Source organism: Rana temporaria, chromosome 3 (assembly GCF_905171775.1).
Source record: "Rana temporaria chromosome 3, aRanTem1.1, whole genome shotgun sequence".
Classification (NCBI taxonomy): Eukaryota; Metazoa; Chordata; class Amphibia; order Anura; family Ranidae; genus Rana; species Rana temporaria.
The window spans coordinates 177,869,692-177,891,375 of NC_053491.1; the positions used below are offsets into that span (position 1 = coordinate 177,869,692).

General features: G+C 45.4%; 1 protein-coding gene across 1 annotated transcript in view; it reads left to right on the top strand.

Moving 5' to 3' along the window:
- The first annotated feature begins 15,312 nt into the window (after nt 1-15,312).
- The window catches only part of TMEM117 (transmembrane protein 117), a 316,364-nt gene continuing 309,992 nt past the window's right edge, over nt 15,313-21,684 (top strand). The window contains exon 1 of the mRNA XM_040343890.1: nt 15,313-15,417. The gene's annotated coding sequence lies outside the window, so the exon portion shown is untranslated. The remainder of the gene's footprint in view (nt 15,418-21,684) is intronic.

Below are 21,684 nucleotides of genomic sequence, written 5' to 3' on the forward strand. Positions count from 1 at the left end.
CAACAGTGTTTAGTGCTTCAAAACAACAGTCCAATAATATAGTGTTTCCAAAGTGCACATGTGCTTGAATAATAGCTGCAATCCAACGCACGATCATTCAGTGTAGCTGTGCAGAACAAACACCAGTGTATGGTAGTACAAGCCTCTCACCTTGGGAAAGGCTATAATGAGCCTATAATACTGTTGATAATGGCAAAGCCCAGCAGATACCACTGCAGTTGAGTGTTTCCAGGACAGCCTGTTGCTCTAAACTCCCAGGTGCAGGTCTCCCAGGTCCTAGCCAGAACGCTCCTAGCATGGATGGCATTCAATAAAAACACAGTGGATTCCCCATAGTGTAATATGTAATAACACGGTTTTAATGAAGAAAACTATTACACTCACATTTAAAACGGCTGTAGTCAGCATAAGCCAGCATGTAGCTAGCAGCGTGTGTCTCTGAGATGTCTCCGTTCTCGGCCGCGAATGGAGATGACGTCACCGACGGCTCTTCCTACTTTCTGACGCGTTGCGTGGCAGCCCAACGCCACTTAATCATAGGATGCTATTATTCAAGCACATGTGCACTTTGGAAACACTATATTATTGGACTGTTGTTTTGAAGCACTAAACACTGTTGAAATATTGTTGAAGCACTGATACATTGATTGAAAACTTTTTTTTCTTGTTTATAATTTTATTTGAGCACGGGATTGTGCACATAAACCTTCGTATATATTTACAGTTTTTTTATTATATATCCTTATTGATATTTCTATTAATTCATTCATTATTCTATTTTTTTGCACTGAATGTTTGATTTTATATTTTATCCACTAAGGGATTTTTTCTTTCACCTCTTCTCACTGTAAATTATTTGATGACCGAAATTCTTTTTAGTCAATCATACATTTTGGATTTTCATTATCTTTTCACGATATTCATCCTTCTCATCATTGATGTTGATGTTTGGAGGGCTTCAAGGAATAAGGAGTGAAACACATGTTACTGGCCAGTCATTAATGTTATTGTGCATTTATTTAATAATTGGCTGAGGATTTAATATTTGTTTAATTGGCAAGCGCCATTACACCCCCTCTATTATTGCTGGTGTGTGAGCATAAAGCTGGCCATTGATGGATTGTTTAAATCTTGGCCAGTTCACCAGGGACTGGCCAAGATTTGATCCATCTATGGCCAGGCTGGTTGCACTGAAGTCGATCCATTGATCAACTCTAATACAACCAGCCTATCAGATTTTTGGCATCCGATCCAGCAGCCAGCAGTGAGCATTATGTTCTGCCGGCAGGGAAGGCTCACCGCTGCCAGAACACAAGTGGGAAGGATTCCCCCATCAACACTGACTGTGTTGATGGGGCAATCAAGCATTTTTTTTGCTTTTACCCGTGGTGGAAGGAAAGTGACCTGCATAATCTATAGACTGTTTAACTTCAGCTTTCTTATCACTTTTATTAGTTTAATAAAGGCACAAGGCTTCTTATAAATGACTGGGAAGCATCTCGCCAGGGCTGGTGCGATGATTTTTGACACCCTAGGTGAAACCTCATTTTGCCACTCCCCCTTGGCTCCACCCCTGACTCCACCCCCTTTGCCCTGCCCATGTATACCCCACACTTTTAATGAAGCATCCATCAGATGCAGCCTACCAGTGCCCATCAATGAATGTTTGCTTGCTTCCATTCATTCGGGAGTCTGGACACAGACTGCGCCTCTGATACTATGTGCTAACGGAGCGGCAGTTGCCTGCTGATGCTGAGACTAAGTTGCTTGCTGCAAAGAAAAAAGAGTAGGAACACCAGTGGCTGGGCGCCCTAGGCAGCAGTGCGCCCTAGGCAGCTTCCTAGTTTGCCAATGGTAGCACCGGCCCTGCATCTAGCCCAACTTGATAGATAGGAAGTCCCCATACTGTTGCTGGAACATAGCATTGCATACAGATTGATACAGTGCTGACAGCGGCTGCACTACCTAGTACAGAAAACAAACTACTCAAAGTGATAGCAAAGCTAGAATTGGGCTTAAAGGGCCATGTCACACTGGCAATTTTGCAGCAGAGATTAATCATTAAATTAATTAATTTAAAACTGAATGCAATTTTTTTAATTTAATTTTAAATTCATGAATTAATGTATTTTGTAGCAATTTTTTGCAGTGATTAACAGGGATTAGTAGCTAATGATGTAATTGGTATAGTCACTGGCAATTTGTCATTAAGAAATTATTTTTCCCAGCTGAGTGATTGAGCTGCAAATTGTTGAACAAGTCGCGAGTTAGGCTGCTTTCACACTGAGGCGTGCAGCCGCGGTGACGGTATAGCCGCGCTATTTGTAGCGTGGCTATACCGTCGTATTTACCGTGATATTCGGGCGCTAGCGGTGAGGTTTTAACCCCCGCTAGCAGGCCCAAAAAAAGGGTTAATACCGCCAGCGTTGCGGGCGGTATTACCGCGGTATTACCGCGCTTTCCCATTGATTTCAATGGGAAGGCGCGGTAGAGGAGCGGTGAACACACCGCTCCTATACCGCGGTAAAGATGCGGCTAGCAGGACTTTTGGAGCGCTCCGGCTAGCGCACCGCTTCAATGTGAAAGCCTTCAGGCTTTCACATTGAACACTACAGGGCATGATTTTTCATGCGGTATAGCAGTGCTATTTTTAGCACTGTACCGCATGAAAAACGCCCCAGTGTGCAAGGGACCTTAGTGCTACAAAATCACCTGTGTGACATGACACTAAGGATGTCACTGCTGTGCCAGTAGTTCAGGAGCTCTTACTGCTACCTGGATTGTAGACTTAAGCTGACCATACACTATTTGAATTTTGGTTGTTCTTGATAAATTCAGGTAGTGGGTGGCCCTGTTGGCCTCCTATCTGAAATCGCTCAATTAAAAAAATCAAAGGGGCCATTTTTTTAAATGCTGTGCTAATGTCTCACCAAGCATGCGCACAGCCGACACAAATAATGCCCATGTTTTGTCTAATATGTTTATTTCCTATGATCCTCAGCTCCATCTAGTGGCCATATAGCAGCATTTTCCTGAAATTCCTGGATCAGGAAAATGCTGTTTAATGGCCACTAGATGGAGTTGAGGGTCAGAGAAAAAAAAAATCTGGCAAAATAGATTATGGATAATTCTTGATGGCCGTGGGAATGCTTGAGACATTCGCATAGCAATTTTTTTTTTTTATAAAGTAATCCCTAAGGCCTTGTACTCACGAGCAGACATGTCCGATGAAACCGGTCTGCGGACCGTTTTCATCGGACATGTCTGCCCGGGGACTTCTGTTCGATGGCTGTACACACCATCGAACAGAACTCTGCGCGTAAACAATACGCGGGGCGTGTCCGCGGTGTCGCCGCGTCGATGACGCAGTGTCGCCGCGACAATGACGCGGCGACGTGGGCGGGCCTGCCTTTTAAATGCTTCCACGCATGCGTCAAAGTCATTCGACGCATGCGAGGGATGGCGGGCGGCCGGACATGTACGGTAGGTCTGTACAGACGACCGTACATGTCGGGGGGACAGGTTTCCCCTGTCCGATCCGCCCGAAAATGGTCCGCTCGTGCCTACACACGGCCAAACATGTCTGCTGAAACTGGTCCACGGACCAGTTTCAGCAGACATGTTTGGTCGTGAGTACGGGGCCTAAGTGTTAGTGGAGCAAACCTTGCCCCAATTCTCAGAAAATAGACAAAACATTTTTTTTTATTATTTTTTTTTTTAGATTATAATAAGACGATGGAGATATGAAAAAGAACAGACTTTCAGATTTGAAGGTAAATATGTTTTGTGTTTAGTAGGACTGATCAATCATCGCAGTGCTGTAAAACAGGTGCTGTAATCAGTCTGCATTTCATTATGTCATCATATGAGTTTTTCCCAGTCTCTTCTGGCATTTTTTGTCTTATGTTTCCAATTATGTTTCCTTTTTTTTCTATAGAGGCACAAATGAAATGTTGCATATGAATATTTTGTTGCTTCCATTTCAGGTCCGTTTTACCATTATTCTTACCTATTTACAAAGTTTGATAGCCAATGTACACATAGAACTGAATGCCCAGTGACTCTTCTCCCTTACTTCCAGATGTTTTTGGCAAGTTTAAGGCCTAAGTGTAGCCAATCATAAAAATAAAATTAAAAAATAAAAGTCAAAGGGGTTGTAAAGGCAGAATGTTGCAACAAAGGCTTTTAGATGACACAATTTATTACATATGTTTTACATTAAAGTATTTACAGCAACCCAATACTTTTTTTCATGGAGGACTCTCTATACCACCCCCCTTGAGAGTCTTATTCATTGACCAAGCCTGCTGGTCTCGCTTTTTCCTTGGGGATTTCTAGAGGTCAGATGACTGCAATTGGCCTATCTAGAAATAGCAGAGCAAAGACCCTAGAGAACCCCATGCAACCGCTAACGGACAGTATGACATATCCTGAAAGGGGTTGCAAAGGTTTGTATTTTATTTTCTAAATAGGTTCCTTTAAGCTAGTGCATTGTTGGTAGATATGTGCATTCCCGTTCGTACGAATGTCATTTTCGTACCCGCGGAATAATGTGTACATACGAAAAAATTAAAGGACCAAAATACGAAAACGACGGGATTACGAATGAGCAGCATAACGAACAACCGCAAATACAAACGAATGATCCGACGCAAATACGACAAAACGAAAACGGCAAGAGAACGAAAATGACATCTATAACAAAAGATTTGCATTTTGTATTTTGTTTGAATCCTTTTTCTGTTCATATGACATCTATAACAAAAGATTTGCATTCTGTATTTTGAATTCCTTTTTTCTGTTCGTAATTTGGTTTAAAAAAAAACAGAATGCAAATCTTTTGTTATAGATGTCATATGAACATACAAACAGAAAAAGGATTAAAAAAAATACAGAATGCAAATCTTTTGTTATAGATGTCATTTTCGTTTTTTTGAATGGACAGTGAGTGTAGTTAGTTAGTGAAGCAGCTTCTCTTTTGTGCTGAGTACAGTAGTACAGTAAAGCCAAATAAACTTTTCTGTGGATTTTCGTCTGAAGGGAGATCAGTTGGCCAGACTTTTGAACCTGGAACCCAAAAATGGTTTTCTGATGGAGTTTAAAAACGAACGAACGTTCGGAAAAACGATCGTTTTTATGTTTGTTGTTAAAAAAGTCTGACCAAGTGTATGGGGCTTAACAATAGTTAATATGGATGAGCCGCGTGTTGAAAGTGCCGCGAATCCCGCAATATATTTACGAAAGTACAAATTGACGAAAATTCACGGAAATTATTGATTAACAAGTAACGAACATGAATTAAACAGAATAACGAACCATCCCGCATGTACGAAAATAAAACGGTAACCAAAATATGAATCGATCGGAATACGAAAAAATCGCGTCGTACGAAAAACGAACGGGAACGAACAGGAAAACGGGCGTCTTACGAAAAATGAACGGAAACGAACCTACGGAAAGATACGAAACAGAACAAAATAATACGAAAAAAAATTCTGTGCACATGTCTAATTGTTGGTTCACTTACCTTTTCCTTCCATTTCCCTTCTAAATGTTTTTTTTTTCTTTGTCTGAATTTCTCACTTCCTGTTTCTCCTCAGTTAACTTTCCTCCATCATCCATGGGGGTTAGTCAGCCAGAACAGCTTACTGAGGAGGAACAGGAAGTGAGAAATTTAGACAAAGAAAACCAAGAAAAAAAACATTTAGAAGGGAAATCGAAGGAAAAGGTAAGTGAAGCAACAATGAACTAGCTTAAAGGAACCTATTTAAAAAATAAAAAAATAACCTTTACAATCCCTTTAAGCGGACACCCCATATAGGGTGCCCTCACACAACTACTTTAGACACCAACACTCCTTGGGATCCCTACCCTTGACCTCTACTAATATAGCAGAAGTGCTTCATGGGTCTCAACACCTCGACACTTCTCTAATGAGAGAACCCACTGAAATGTAACGTTAGGGACACTACAGCATGTTATGGATATGTATTACAGTAAAACCTTGGTTTGCGAGCATAATTTGTTCCGGAAGCATGCTTGTAATCCAAAGCACTTGTATATCAAAGCAAATTTCCCTATAAGAAATAATGGAAACTCAAATGATTTGTTCCACAACCATTTATTCATAGGTCCTTCAGTTTATAGTCCATATAAAAAGGTTATAGCAATGTGACCAGGTTGTGTAACTATAAAATGTCCATCCACAAATGGCGGCCTCCACAAGGGGATTAGAATCAAAATCCAGAAGGAGCTACAGAGTATAAAAGAGAAGAGAGGCGCCTGTAGCAATATGGTTACATTTCATGAAGGTGCAACATTTAGCAAATCACATGACACATCTAAGTATGCAGGCATCCGGAGTAAAGCTGTCCACATAGACCTTCCCCCGCACCCCCAACTCTCACCACTGTCAGTCTGCAATCGTGACCGGGAAGACTACCCTGCAGTAGAGCGATCTGAAAGCGAGGCTTGAAGCGCTCGTGGAGTGCAGCGTTGAAGAGATGATGTGGATGGCAGTGAGGAGGATAGTTTATGTGGACATCTTTACACTGAATGCCTGCATATCTAGATGTGCCTCTTTTAATCATCAACCATGTGCGTTTGCTAAATGTTGTACCTTCATTAAATGTACCCATATTGCTACACTTAGAGTCTCCTCTCTTCTCTTTTATACTCATTTGTGACATGACCCTACTCTTACATCAAGACATCGCTTGTATATCAAGTCAAAATTTATTAAAAAATGTTGCTTGTCTTGCAAAACGCTCTCAAACCAAGTTTTTTCTGTATTTGTGAAGATGACATAACTAATTGTATATGTGTAGGTCCAACCACCCATAACGTTCATTATTTCTTGTTACCTTACTCCAATTTATTGTATAATCCCTTCTCTGCAGTTGGTTATTTTATGACAATACATTGTACTGATTTCTATGTATATCTCATTCCTGTGCTGTTCATATATATCACTTGTTGCATACAATAAACGTTGTTTTTGAAAAAAATAAAGTATTTACAGCATTACAGTATTTATGGTTGGCACAGAGGTTGCATATGGTGGACACAGAGGCTGTATGATGGGCACAGAGACTGCATATGATGGGCACAGTGGCTGCATATTATGGGCACAGTGGCTGCATAAGATAGGCACAGCGGCTTTTTTTTGGGCACAGTGGCTGCAATTGATGGCACAGTGGGGCTGCAATTGATGTTTTTTTTTTTCAGTTTGTTTACCCTCACCAAAAAAATTTGAGCACCAGCCGCCACTGCTCTGATATCTTCTAAGCGTGGGGGTCGGCAAACTGACGATCACGATTGACTGGTCAATCGCGGAGAGCCAACAGGTGGATCGTGATCACAGCTCTGCATCCCCCAGCCCTGCCACTCTCATTCACTGCAGGGCAGAGAGCAGGAGGCAGCATAGTGCTGGATGGAGGGCATGGGCAGGAGCTGCTGTTCAGTGATTGGTTGCTAGGCGGTCCTAGCGATCAATCGCCAGCTTGTTAATAACCGTTAACTCTGGCAGCTCCTGCTCCCGACTTCCACCCAGCACTACGCCGTCTCCTGATCTCAGCTTTGAGGGGAAAGAGGTATTGTGATGAGAAATGGACAGAGGACACTGCTTTGATGGGATGGGGAGGCATCGGACACTTTCAGAGGGCAGAGGGGCACAGGACAATTTGTGGGGGACAGAAGACACTGCTATGGGGGGAAATGTGAAGGGGGCAAACGGCACTACTTCGAGGGAACACTACTGTGGGGGGAGGGGGCAGAGAACACTACAGTGGGGGGAAAAGAACACTACAGTGGGGGGTGATGTAAAGGAAGCAGATGACAATGCATTGGGGGTCCATGTCTTTTTATTGGGAGCTTGATCTTTTTTTTTTTTTTTTTTTAAAGGAGAAGTCCAGCCTGAGCTTTTTAGACTGGGCTTCTCCTATGGGTCACAGGAGTGCAATTCGTTTTGCACTCCTGTGACCTGTTTTCAGCGGAGAGCAGTCTGAATCCGCTCTCCGCTGACGTCACTGCCATCAGTCGAGGCAGCTCATCATCCTGACTTCCAAGTCTGAATCTGCCAGCCTCTCCCGCCCCTCCACAGTTTAGCGCTCCAATGAGCATGGAGAAGCAGAGAGGAGAGACGCTGACTGACAGTCAGCAGATTTCCTCTCGGGTATCTCTGAGAACCGAGCGATTGGTGGTGTTCGTGGCTTGGTTCTCAGTGCAGAGACGGCGGGGGACAGCTGCAGTATCCACCAAGGTAAGTATGAATAAAAAAAAAAAATTAAAACCCATACTTCTCTTTTAACCACTTAAAATCCGCCCACCGTCAAATCACGGCGGGGGGAATGCTCTATTGTTCCGACAGGACGTCATATGACGTCCTGTCATTTAAAGCCTCTAGGGCGCGCCCGCGCACAACCGGCGGCGGACGCGCACCCGTCGTGTCACTGGGAACACAGTGCGCGTGCCCGGCGGCCGCACCCGCGATCGCCCAGTAACTGAGCAGGGACATGGAGCTATGTGTGTAAACACAGAGCTCCACGTCCTGTCAGGGAGAGAGGAGACCGATCTGTGTCCCTTGTATATAGGGACACAGATCGGTCACCTCCCCCAGTCACCCCCTCCCCCTACAGTTAGAACACACCCAGGATACACATTTAACCCCTTCCCTGTCAGTCACATTTATACAGTAATCAATGCATATTTATAGCACTGTTCACTGTATAAATGTGAATGGTCCCAAAAATTTGTCAAAAGTGTCCGCTATAATGTCGCAGTCCCGAAAAAAACGCAGATCGCCGCCATTCCTAGTAAAAAATTTTTTTTAAAAACATCATTATGTCCCCTATTTTGTAGGCAATATAACTTTTGCGCAAACCAGGTTATTGCGATTTTTTTTTTTTTTTTACCAAAAATATGTAGAAGAATACGTATCGGCCTAAACTGAGAAAAAATATATATATATTTTTTTTAAAAAAATGGATATTTATTGTAGCAAAAAGTAAAAAATATTGTGTTTTTTTTCAAAATTGACGCTCTTTTTTTGTTTCTAGCGCAAAAAATAAAAACCGCACAGGCGATCAAATACCACCAAAAGAAAGCTTTATTTGTGGGGGAAAAAGGACGTCAATTTTGTTTGGGAGCCACGTTGCATGACCGCGCAATTGTCAGTTAAAATGACGCAGTGCCGGAAGCTAAAATCTTGTCTGGGCAGGAAGGGGGTGTATGTGCACGTAGGCAAGTGGTTAAGAGCACCACCTTACAAATATCCTTTTATCAAATGGTCCCTACCCTGTGTAGACTTTCCAGTTCTTTACCCTAATGCATTTAATAACTTTAGTTGATGGGGCCTTTACTAAATTACAATGTGGGAGACCATCAATATTGGGCAGTCTGCGCCAATACCTGCAACGCGGGCTTCGTTTGCAGGTAAGTGCCACATAATGGGCTAGTATGCAATGCATACTAGCCCATTATGTTTTTACTTTGCAGGGAACAAAGGAGTTTACTTTCTCTTTAAGAACATGTAAATAGAAGGGTAAGCAACATTTAACCAATAGAAAAAATAGCCTAAAACTATAGGCTAGGAACATTTGACCAATGAGTAAGACCTCTGTTAAGTTTATGGATTCATATGCTCACCACTGACAGTGTAGTGAATCAGCTGTTGCAGAGAGGGAACTGCTATACAAAATGAATACAATGTTGGAAAGACAGAACTCCATTATTTACATGATCTGTAAGGTTTCAGTCCAGTAAACTTGTGAGACAACAGAGCTTTGTCTCTGCAACATTGTATTGATTCTGTATCGCAATTCACTCTCTGCAGTAGCCTAATAAAGGAGTTGTGAAGTTTTTTTTTTTTATTATCTTAATGCATTCTATGTATTAGGATATAAAAAAGCCTTCTGTGTGTAGCAGCCTCCCCAGCACCCCCGAATTCTTACCTAAGCCCCACCTCCATCCAGCAACGTCCACGAGTCCCTTTGACTGTCTGGGACTCTCCTTCTTGATTGTCTGAGACATAGCAGCGGTGCCATTGGCTCCCACAGTGGTCAATCGAAGTGAGTTAGCCAATCTGGAGAGAGAGGTGCAGGGCCAAAAATCAGTTCTGTGTCTGAATGAACACACAGAGCTGTGGCTTGGGCTCGGGTGCCCCCATAGCAAGCTGCTTGCTGTGGGTGCACTCGACAGGAGGGAGGGGCCAGAAGAGCCGAAGAGGGACCCGAGAATAGGAGGATCCAGGGAAGTATAACATAATTGTTATTTAAAGCGGTGGTTCACCCTAAATAACAAGTTTCTACCATAAAATCCAGCATACTAGCATGAGCTACAGTATGCCTTTATTTTTATTTTTTGTGCCGTACTCACAGTTTAATCCCGTAGTTAAGTTTCAGACTCCCCGCAGGGAATGGGCGTTCCTATGCAGAGGGGAACATGATTGACGGCCGGCTATGGCGCGTCACGCTTCCCGAAAATAGCCGGAGTAGGACTCGGCTCTTCACGGCGCTATACGGCGCCTGCGCACAGACTAGGAGCTGACTGCGCAGGCGCCGTGAAGAGCCAAGTCCTATTTCGGCTATTTTCGGGAAGCGTGACGCGCCATAGCCTCGCGGGGAGTCTGAAACGTAACTACGGGATTAAACTGTGAGTACGGCGCAAAAAAATAAAATAAAGGCATACTGTAGCTCGCCCTAGTATGCTGGATGACATGGTAGAAAAAAAAAATTAGGGTGAACCCCCGCTTTAAGTGATACTAAACTAGTTTTTACAACAAACAAGTTATACTTACCTGTCCTGCCAATGGCTCCTGCTGCTGCTGCCTCAGCCAATGGGGAGTGAAGCCTCGTACACACGGTGGGACTTTTTAACAACAAACTTCAAAATGAGCAAGTTTTCAAAAAAATCCTACCGTGTGTACGCTCCATCGGACAAACTTTTTCAGTTTTCATCGGACAAAAGTTCGCTCTGCAAACGGCAACAAAAGTCATACGGTGCAAAGTCCTGCCATGTGTACAGAAATCGATCAGACTTTTGTCTGAAGTACAAACACGCATGCCCAGAACCAATGTTAAAATCAACCAACAATAGCAGAAGTTGACCAAAGGGTGGCGGTAAAGAGCAGAAAAACCACGTGATGTTGGGAACGTTTTGGGAAAATTTGCAGAAAGGTCCTGCCGTGTGTATGCTATGGGTGTGCCCGGCCAACTCCCTTCAAACAAAAATCCATGGAAAAGTTTAGAGTTTAAGGGCTCTTTCACACGGAGCGGATCCGTAATTGATCCGCTCTGTTAGCCCGTTTGGCTCAGCGAGGATTCCTCCGTAAATCCCTGCAGAGCTGTCGGCGGACAGGGCGGTCCCCGCACACTGTGCAGAGACCGCCCTGTCTCTCCTCCGCTCTCCCCTATGGGGAATCGGATGAATACGGACCGTGTGTCCGTATTCATCCGATCCGTTCCGCCAGACGGAAGAAAAATAGAGTTTTCTTCCGTCTGCATAAGCGGATCTTTGCAGACGCGGATGGTTGCGGACCTAAGCGGATGCATAATCCGCTAACGTCTGCAATCCCATAGGGATACATTACAAGTCCGTAAACGGACTTGTAATAAACGGACCGTTTGTCCGTAGGTGTGAAAGGGCCCTTAGGCCCCGTACACACGAGAGGATCTATCCGCTGGAATTTATCCGCGGATCACTTTCAGCGGATAGATCCGCTGGTGTGTACAACCCAGCGGATATTTATCCGCGGATATTTTTCGGGCCGATGGTTTTCCAGCGGATCAAAATTTCTTAGCATGCTAAGAAATCGATCCGCTGGAATCCAGTCCAGCGGATTGATCCGATGGGTCTGTACAGACTCACCGGATCAATCCGTCCGATTCCCTCCCTTGCATGCGTCGTAATGATTCGACGCATGCGTGGAAGTCCTTATATTACAGCGTCGCGGACGTCGCCGCGTCATCAGCGCGGCGAAGGCGCAACACGTCACCGAGGAGGGAATTCCGCGCGGATTTTGATCTGATGGTTAGTACAACCATCAGATCGAAATCTGCCAGAGGATTTATCCGCGGAAACGGTCCTCTCGTGTGTACTAGGCATAAGAGTCCCTGGAGAGCTGAGGTTCTTGTGCACAACGTTGGATTGCGATGGAGCTCAGGTAAGTATTAGGGTGGCTGGGAGGCTGCTGCACACAGAAGGTCTTTTTATCTTCATGCATAAAGGTAAAAAAACTTCTTAAGCCTTTAGAACCACATTGAGCCCCGGGTTCACACGGACTACGGGAATGAAATTGTGCGAGTTAAGCTGAACCCACACAATTTCATTCCTGCATGTCAGTCCTGATTTCAGGGCCGATTTCAGAGACATGTGGGTTTCTGCACAGATGTCGATGAGAAAAAAATAAATAAAAATCGCACCTCGAAATCGCCAAAAGTAGTATAGAAACTACTTTTGTGAACTGGTGCAGCGCTGCAAATGCGGCGTCGCACCGATTCGGATGCTGCCATTGCTGTCAATTGCCGCTGATTTGGCATGCAACTTGACATACCAAATCGGCATCAATGTGAACAGGGCTAAAGGATAAGTTCACCTTTCATAACATGTTACACCTATATTGCGGTTGTAACATGAATACACTGGACCCTGCACCACCCACTCCCGTGCTTTGCCAGCGGGGGGGGAATCTTCTCCACCTGCTAGATGTCGACATTTTTTACTCATTCACAGCACTCCGTTAATGGAATACTAGGTCCGGCAATCTTTTCGGCTTGCAGTTTTTAATTAACTACCACTGTGCTGTGATGTAAGCACTGTGAAAGTTCATTCATTCTGCCTGTTAGAATGTATCGGCTTTTTTGTATGAGGTACGAGCACTAGGGTGACCACATTTCCAAACTGCCATTCAGGGACAGGGCGGGGGAAAATGTAGCCTCAGGGTTGATGGGGAATTTGGCGGTGGGTTATTTGTCAGCTGAATGTGCCACTTGCCATCAAATGCAGTGCCACTTGCCACCCATAGCCTGCCACCAGATGCAGTGCTGCTGCCACTCCCTCTGCATGAGCCACATGCGTAGAAGGAAAGGAGTGGCATCACTATCTGGAGAGTGAAGATCACACCAGTCCCTGCTGCTTGCCGCTGGATGCCGGAGAAGGAGGAAGTGCCGAGGTGGGTGGGGACAGCAGTGCTGCAGTAGGTGCAGGCCTCGCTCCTGGGCCTCACTGTCTGAGAGTAAATTGTCACTGGTTGCAAGACGCCAGGCAGTGCCAATCCTAGCAACCAGTTCTGGAAATGTAGTTACTAGTTAGTAGGGGTTGACTGTGTCCTTGATTTCATTCCGGGACACTGTATTGTCCCAGAATGAAGGTGCCCGGGACCAGGGACAGACATGTCATTTGCGGGACAGTCCCGGGCAATCCGGGACACGTGGGCACCCTAACGAGCACGCCTATACACTGACAGATCTGACTGCAGCAGACCTGCATGGCACCAGCCATCTTCTGATCATTGGTGTAATGCTTTACAGACTCTGGCAACAAAAAATAAGAAATGCACATTTTTTTAGCTGTAAAAAAAACGTGCATTTCTTATTTTTTCTGAAAAAGTGAACTTATCCTTTAAGGCTATTTTCTCTTTGGGTGGAACATTAGGACAGGTTACATTTGCCCTGCGAACAACAAATAGAAATTGACACTTCACACATATTACAAACATTACGGGTATTTTTTGTGACAATCGCATATCAAATTCCTTGTGAATAGACCCCTAGGAGTGTGCAACATCCTTTTTTTCCTCAAGATAATTGTTTACTACTCCTGTCCCTGGCTGCCGGTGTTTCTCTCTGTACACTGACAGTGTTGGCATTCTTGATTGTGCCCACACCCGTTCCATGCGGGACTCAAATCCTTTTTACTGGAATGCTAAATTCGTATCTCCCTTGTATACAGCCAAGCTTCTGTTCAATAATCCAAAGTTTTTGCTTGCTCAGGGAAATATTCATCTTGTACTTCTGTTTATCTCTGGCAGATCAACAAACACAACTCTGTTGCTTGCCTACAGCTTTTCCTAGGTGGGAGAATATAGTCCGGGCATCCTTATGGCATCTATTGTGGAAAGAAGATAGACAGCTTCCTCATCTACATCATACTGATTTCTCATATATCGGCCTGGTTCACACTGGTACGATTTGAGATGCGATTTGAGATGTCAAATCGCATCTCAAATCGGCGGGATTTGCCGGCAATTGTCGGCAATGGCACCGTCCTAATCGGCGCGACACCGCATCTGCGGCACTGCACCGATTTCAAAAAGTAGTTCCTGTACTACTTTTTGCGATTTCGGGCCGCGATTTACATTGACATCTGTGCAGAACCTGCACAGATGTCTCTGAAATCGCGGCCGAAATCGGGACTGCCAGCGGGAGTGAAATCGTGCAAGTTCAGCTGAACTCGCACGGCTTCACTCCTGCAGCCCAGTGTGAACCTGGGCATAATCAGACACAATGGGGGAGAGTTACTAAAACTGGAAAGTAAAAAATCTGGTGCAGCCGTGCATGATAGCCAATCAGCTTGCAGGTTTTATTGTCAAAGCTTAATTAAAGAAGCTGAACAGAGCTGATTGGCTACCATGCACAGCTGCACCAGATTTTGCACTCTCCAGTTTTATTAAATCAACGCCACAGTGCTGTTCAACGAATTTCGAACAAATTTTCTTTTCAAAATCAGAAAGTTTGTTTTTATTGTGATCCGATGATGCCACCATTGATTTTCGAAATTCGGCCGACAAAATATTCATGTTGCCGGGAATATTCGTTTATCTCCGGGAATATTCTTTTCTCTCTGGGAATATTCTTTTCTTGCACATACGTGTTTTTTCTCGCACAATTCTCCCATCATTGATCAGAAAATCGTTCGTTTTTCTAAAAATTTCCAACATGTCGGATTTCTCAAATTTGCTTGCCGCACGAAAATCGGCTGTTGCTGCAGCCCACTAACGGTGCGAAATACGAACGAAAATTCTTTCATACGATTTTCGAAAGAAAATTCTTTCGAAATTCGAACCGTGTATGGCCGCCTTTAGAAGCGGATTGGCTACCATGCACAGCTGCACCAGATTTTGCACTCTCCAGTTTTTGTAAATCGACCCCAGTGTATTATGGCTATCACTAACAGCCAGTGGCGGAACTACCAGAGTTGCAGCAGCTGGCCGCTGAGAGGAGGCTGAGCACTATCACTTCACTGGAGACCACCCCGCCTCCAGAGAGAAGCTATATAGTGAGGTGGAGGCAGACACTGAAAAAGAAAGTCAGCTGACACCAGTAGCATGAAGGGGGAGGAGCTCTCCCCTCGGGAGGAGACCCCATGACACAGAGGCATCCCTGGAGGCATGTGAATACTGAGGGGGAATCAACTGACTAAGTAAGTGACAAATTGCCAATACAATGGATCGCACTCTCCTCACCTAGGGTTGCCACATCATCCCTTTAAAACCGAACGCATATTAATTACTCAGGTTTTGTGGCTGATTAGGCGGTAATTAAACTCCCTTGGTGCCTTGTCTACATTAAATTAGCCTCAGAACCTGTGTATTTAATATGCGTTTGGGTTTAAAGGGATGAGGTGGCAACCCTATCCTCACCCCCTCTCACCACCATCGCTGCCACTGTTCCAACCCCCCTTCACTGCCGCCGCTGCCACTGTTCCAACCCCCCTCATCGCTGCCACTGTTCCAACCCCCTCTTACCACCACCGCTGCCACTGATCCTACCCCCTCTCACCACCACAGCTGCCACTGATCCTACCCCCTCTCACCACCACCGCTGCCACTGATCCTACCCCCTCTCACCACCACTGCTGCCACTGATCCTACCCCCTCTCACCACCACCGCTGCCACTGATCTTACCCCCTCTCACCACCACCGCTGCCACTGATCCTACCCCCTCTCACCACCACCGCTGCCACTGATCCTACCCCCTCTCACCACCACCGCTGCCACTGATCCTACCCCCTCTCACCACCACCGCTGCCACTGATCCTACCCCCTCTCACCACCACCGCTGCCACTGATCCTACCCCCTCTCACCACCACCGCTGCCACTGATCCTACCCCCTCTCACCACCACCGCTGCCACTGATCCTACCCCCTCTCACCACCACCGCTGCCGCTGATCCTACCCCCTCTCACCACCACCGCTGCCACTGATCCTACCCCCTCTCACCACCACCGCTGCCACTGATCACAACCCCCCCTCACCACTGCCACTGTTCCCACCGCCACCTGAAGTTTCCTCTCTTGACCGTTATTGTAAGTTATAAATAGAAATGGAGTAGCCGATTCACACTGGGGCGACTCGTCAGGCGATTCAGCCGCCTGACAAGTGGCATCCCATTATATTCAATAGAACCGTTCTAATAGGAGCGACGCAAGGCGCTCCGACTTAGAAAAAGGTTCTTGTACGACTTTGGGGGCGACCCCGGAGCGACTTGCATTGACTTCTATACAGAGGTCATTTTGCAAGTCGCCTCTGAAGTCGTCTTCAGCACGCCTTGCCGAGTCGTGCCGCCCCAGTGTGAACTGGCTCTTACTCTTTTACACAGTAAAAATGAGTAAATACTGGGCCAATTTGAAATCGCATGTCAAATCGGAGCTGCCGCTGCCACTGTTCCAACCCCCTCTCACCACCAATTCTGGCATTCCTCTCCTACATGTAAAAATATTTTTTTTGCTAGAAAATTCTTCAGAACCCCTATGTATGTGTGTATATGTATGTGTGTGTGTGTGTATGTATATGTATATGTGTATATATATATATATATATATATATATATATTATACAATTTCTCATTGTTTCTCATCTCCAGTCCTCGAGGAGTCATTATTTCAAATAGTAGTCTCCCCCTAGTGGTGCTTATTGTCTTTTTCTGGAACACCAAATTCTGTAGTTGCTACCCCTATTTTACATTCAACTTTGTTCAAGCATTTATTCAATTTGGATTTTCACCTAGTAACCTGTATTTAGGGTGTAACATGTTTTTTTGCATACTGTCACTGCGTTTGATGGCATGGCACAGTAGTGCGAATTGATGGCATAGTGATTGCATTTGATGGCATGGCACAGTGGTGACAATTGATGGCACAGTGGCTGTGTTTGATGGCATGGCACAGTGACTGCGTTTGATGGCATGGCACAGTGGTGCGAATTGATGGCATAGTGACTGCATTTGATGGCATGGCACAGTGGTGACAATTGATGGCACGGTGGCTGCGTTTGGCATGGCACAGTGGTGACAATTGATGGCACGGTGGCTGCGTTTGATGGCATGGCACAGTGGTGACAATTGATGCCACAGTGGCTGCATTTGATGGCATGGCACAGTGGTGACAATTGATGGCACAGTGGCTGCGTTTGGCATGGCACAGTGGTGACAATTGATGGCACAGTGGCTGCATTTGATGGAATGGCACAGTGGTGACAATTGATGGCACAGTGGCTGCATTTGATGGGCACAGTGAGGCTGCAATTTTTTTTTCTTTTTTGTTTGCGCCCCCCCCCCCAAAAATTTTGAGCACCAGCTGCCACTGGCTATGTGTGAGAAATAACTTTATTTTAACTTGTTAAAATGACAACTTTGTGAAAAAATAAACTTACATTGCCTCTTACTAAATACTTTAAACGGTCTACTTTCCAAAAATAGGTCATTTCAGGGAATATGTTTACTGTCCTGGCACTCTGAGGCCTCAAGAAAGGAGACAGAGCATCAGGATTGATCAATTTTCCTTTTATTTGACTTCGAGTTGGAGTATGAATCTTAAGGGAGAATCCACTGCAAAAGAAAAATATGGCATGGCCCCCCCCCCCCCGTAATCCATACCAGACCCTTATCCGAGCATGCAGCCCAGCAGGTCAGGAAAGGGGAGAGACGAGTGAGCACCCCCCACCCCAAAGCACCTAGTCTCCATGTTGATGGGAACAGGGGCTTCTTCAGGATCTGAGAGCACCTTTAATGAGGGGGCCCCCCAGATTCCAGCCCCGACCTTATGTACCCCTACCAATTCACCCAACAAAAGTTTAGTGTTACATGAAAACAAGAGACGGTTTTGGAAAAATTCTATATTAAAAATGAAGAATGTCCCTTGTCATAGCTCCATGTCTTCTTTCTCCGGGCTTCTCCTTTTGCTTCTTCAAGTTATTCTTCCTCCACTTTTTGTCCCAGTTCTTCTTCCTCCACCAACCCGGTATTCCTCCGGCGCTGCCTCCCCACTGTTGTGTCAGGTCCGGTGTCTGACATTTGTTATATAGGCATGGCAATTCGGAGACGTCACATAAAGATCCCGTCCCCTCGTGTCACGCCCCATGGCTATATAAGCAATGGCAGACACCGTGAGAAAGCAGAGGTAGAAGAACCAGGAGAAGACCCGAGGAAGAAGACATGGAGCTACGACAGGGGACATTCTCCATTTTTAATAAAGGACTTTTCCAAAACAGTCGTGTGTGTGTGTGTGTGTTTTTTTTGTTTGTTTGTAACGCTAGTGAATGGGTAGGGGGCTCGCAGATTCTGATAAGTCCCCTGCCTGCAGACCCCCACAACCACCGACCAGAGTTGTTGGGAAAAGGCCCTTGTCCCCATCAACATGAGGACAAGGTGCTTTGGGAGGGCGCAGAACCCCCTCTGTCCCAAAGCAGCCACCCTCTCCATGTTGAGGGTATGGTCCTGACCTGCCTGGCTGCATGCTCGGGTAAGGGTCTTGTATTGATCTGGGGGGACCCAATGCCATTTGAAAAAAACAAAAATGTTGGCGTGGGGGTTTCCCATACTGTTTTTTTTTTTACAGTTTGGTGTCGGTCCCCCCTCGGGATCTATACTAGGCTCATGGATAGTGCACAAGGTTTTTTTCTTGGCATGGAGTTCCCCCCTCAAGATCCTCAGAGCACAAGTCGCATGCCACAAGTTGGACCAGTTAAGATGATAATTGCATTCAAATTAAGGGCTGAAATCATGCCCAAGTCAAACCAAAGTAGTAAAGGGAGCATTTTCAAAGTTGGGCCGACTCAATTCGGTCCAGTTCCTCTTATCGGGAACCATTAATTTGACATGCCATGTGACTTGTGCTCTAGAAGTCAGAGTGCATGTCAGACCAGTGTGAACCGACCCTTAGCCCCTATGTCAAATTGCATTGCCAAATCGCCACCTATTGCCGGCAACGGCACAAAAGTCGTTTCTGCACTACTTTTGGCAACTTTCAATAGAGATCTGTGCAGGAGCCCACACAGATGTGCCTCAAATCACCCCCGAAGTAGAACAGAAATGCCAGTTTCAAATTGTGCAAGTTCAACTGAACACGCGCGATTTCAAACCCGCATTCAGTGTGAACCCAAGCTTATTGTCAAAGCATAATTGAACAAGCTGAAGTTAGAAGCTGGTTACCATGTGCAGCTGCACCAGATTCTGAGTGTACCGGTTCTAGTACATCTGTGTCAATGTATCAGTGTGGAAATGTTGTTATGCCATTAGCTTAAAATTTAAATCATTTGTAACATTGCAGTAGATGGCGATTGCTCACCCAGATCTACACTTGAACCTAGAGGGATCTCAAATTCCTGCTTGCATCATTTTGATCGTTTGTTGCGCATTTCTTCTCGTCATGTATAGGACAGCCCATTTACTTGAATGGGCTGCCCTATGCATGACAAACACACCAAGAAAGCTCCAAAACCTTTTGTTGGACTGGAGGCACTTTTTTTACAATTCATTTTCCATGTGACAAATGCGCGACTGCTACTCGTACTTTGGGTGCCATTAACAAGTAATAACACTGCAAGCACAACACATTTGCAGCACATTTCTGAAATGTGCAGCAAAATGCATGCTTTCTCATCACTTTGTCATGTGCTTAGGGAAAAAACAGGTGAGAATGAGGTCTTGAGGATAAATGACCATGCCTATGAAAAGCAATCTGCGTTCAGATCACTTTTCAGAAGTGTTTGACGGTGAGCAGACAATTCAACTCCTTCTCGCTGATTGTCTTAACCCCCTCTTAAATTCTGCACCCATAAGTGTGCGCAGCCTGTAGCATTAGGGTGTGCACCTGAAAGCTCAAAAACAGGGTACCGATCTCTCACTGTGTTCATTCAGAAAGGGAAGGGGCCGGTAAATGACATTACCCCTTCCCCCACTCATCCTGAAATATCATCTATGTGTGCCCACTGCAGTAACCAATGGGAGAGGAGGGAAGCCAACCATGCTGTGGGAGGGGGCCCTGGTCAGCAGGGGGAATCTGCACTGCAGGGAGTGATTAGGGTGTGCTTTGGCACACCTGGCACACCCTGTGCGCACGCCTATGGCTGCACCAATACCAACATGCACCCCCAATTATTTGAATAAGTCCCATTCGACAGAGGTACTGGCCGCCAAACAGGACAGGAACGATCTGTTTTTGCACAAGCACGTGAATGACCCTGTCTACTGCCTTTGCAGCTAAAGGAGAGGGGGGCACTAATGAGGCTCAACCACGTGTTTTTAACCCCCCCAACCACAAGTCTTCCATGAGGACCCTATAAGCGTGGCACACGCATATTTACGTTGATCCAAGCTTGACTATGTAAAGATTGCCTAAACTTTCGATTTAAAGCAGACCTGCAGGAATTCTCTTTATTACCAAGGTACATTTGTCCAGTTTGACACAATGTCCTCCTCATTTTCTGATCTCTGGAGGGCCACTGGTAGGGTTGCCACCTCATCCCTTTAAAACAGAACACATATGAATTACACAGGTTCTGAGGCTAATTAAGGTGGTAATTAGACTCATTTGGTGCCTTACCTGCATTAAATTAGCCCCAGAACCTGTGTAATTCATATGTGTTCTGTTTTAAAGGGATGAGGTGGCAACCATAGCCACTGGGGATGCTGAAAACCTCTGTAGTATCCTGAGCTACACACTATGATAACAATTTTCCGATCCTGCTGGACAGTGCCGATCCTGACCTCCCTGGGGCCCTAAGCAAAATGACCTGGCACATTAAAAATGAGAAGCGGGGGGCGCTGACGACAGTGACATGTCACATTATAGAAAGTTGAGAAGAGGGGGGGGAGGGGGTGTTCTGCTGTCGGAAATGACATCTTACATTAAATTGAGAAGCGGGGAGTGCTGACTTCTTACCTCTTCTCCCATGCAGCCAGCGAGTTGAGAAGCGGGGTGAGGGGGCGAAAATGACTTCTCACCAGGTGGGGCCTCTAGTAATTTGGGGGGCTCTTCGCAGCTTTGCGGGGCCCTAAGCGGCTTGCATATTAAACACAGGCGTCCCTGTTTTCAATGTGCAGATTGCGACCCCCTTTTTTTAAAAAATGCAGATTGCGACCCCCCCTATTTTCAATGTCCTTAAGCACGACCCAGCAGTATGCAGCCCCGACTACAACAGTGATTGTCACCTTCCCAGAAGCTCTCCAGATATAAGATATGGATAACTGTGTCATGCCAAGCTGGCATAAAGATAGATCCTGAAGTTTCCCTTTATTGCCAGCTTCCTTTTTCTAATTTTCAGATGGCCCAAATAATCCAAACCTGTTGAGGGGTGGTAAAATGTCCTGATTGAGCCACACTCTTACCTATTAGCTGCAGAGGCACTTGCCAGGGTGTACACAAACTGCAGCCACAAAGCTGTGCTTTGAATTGAACCCCCTGTCAC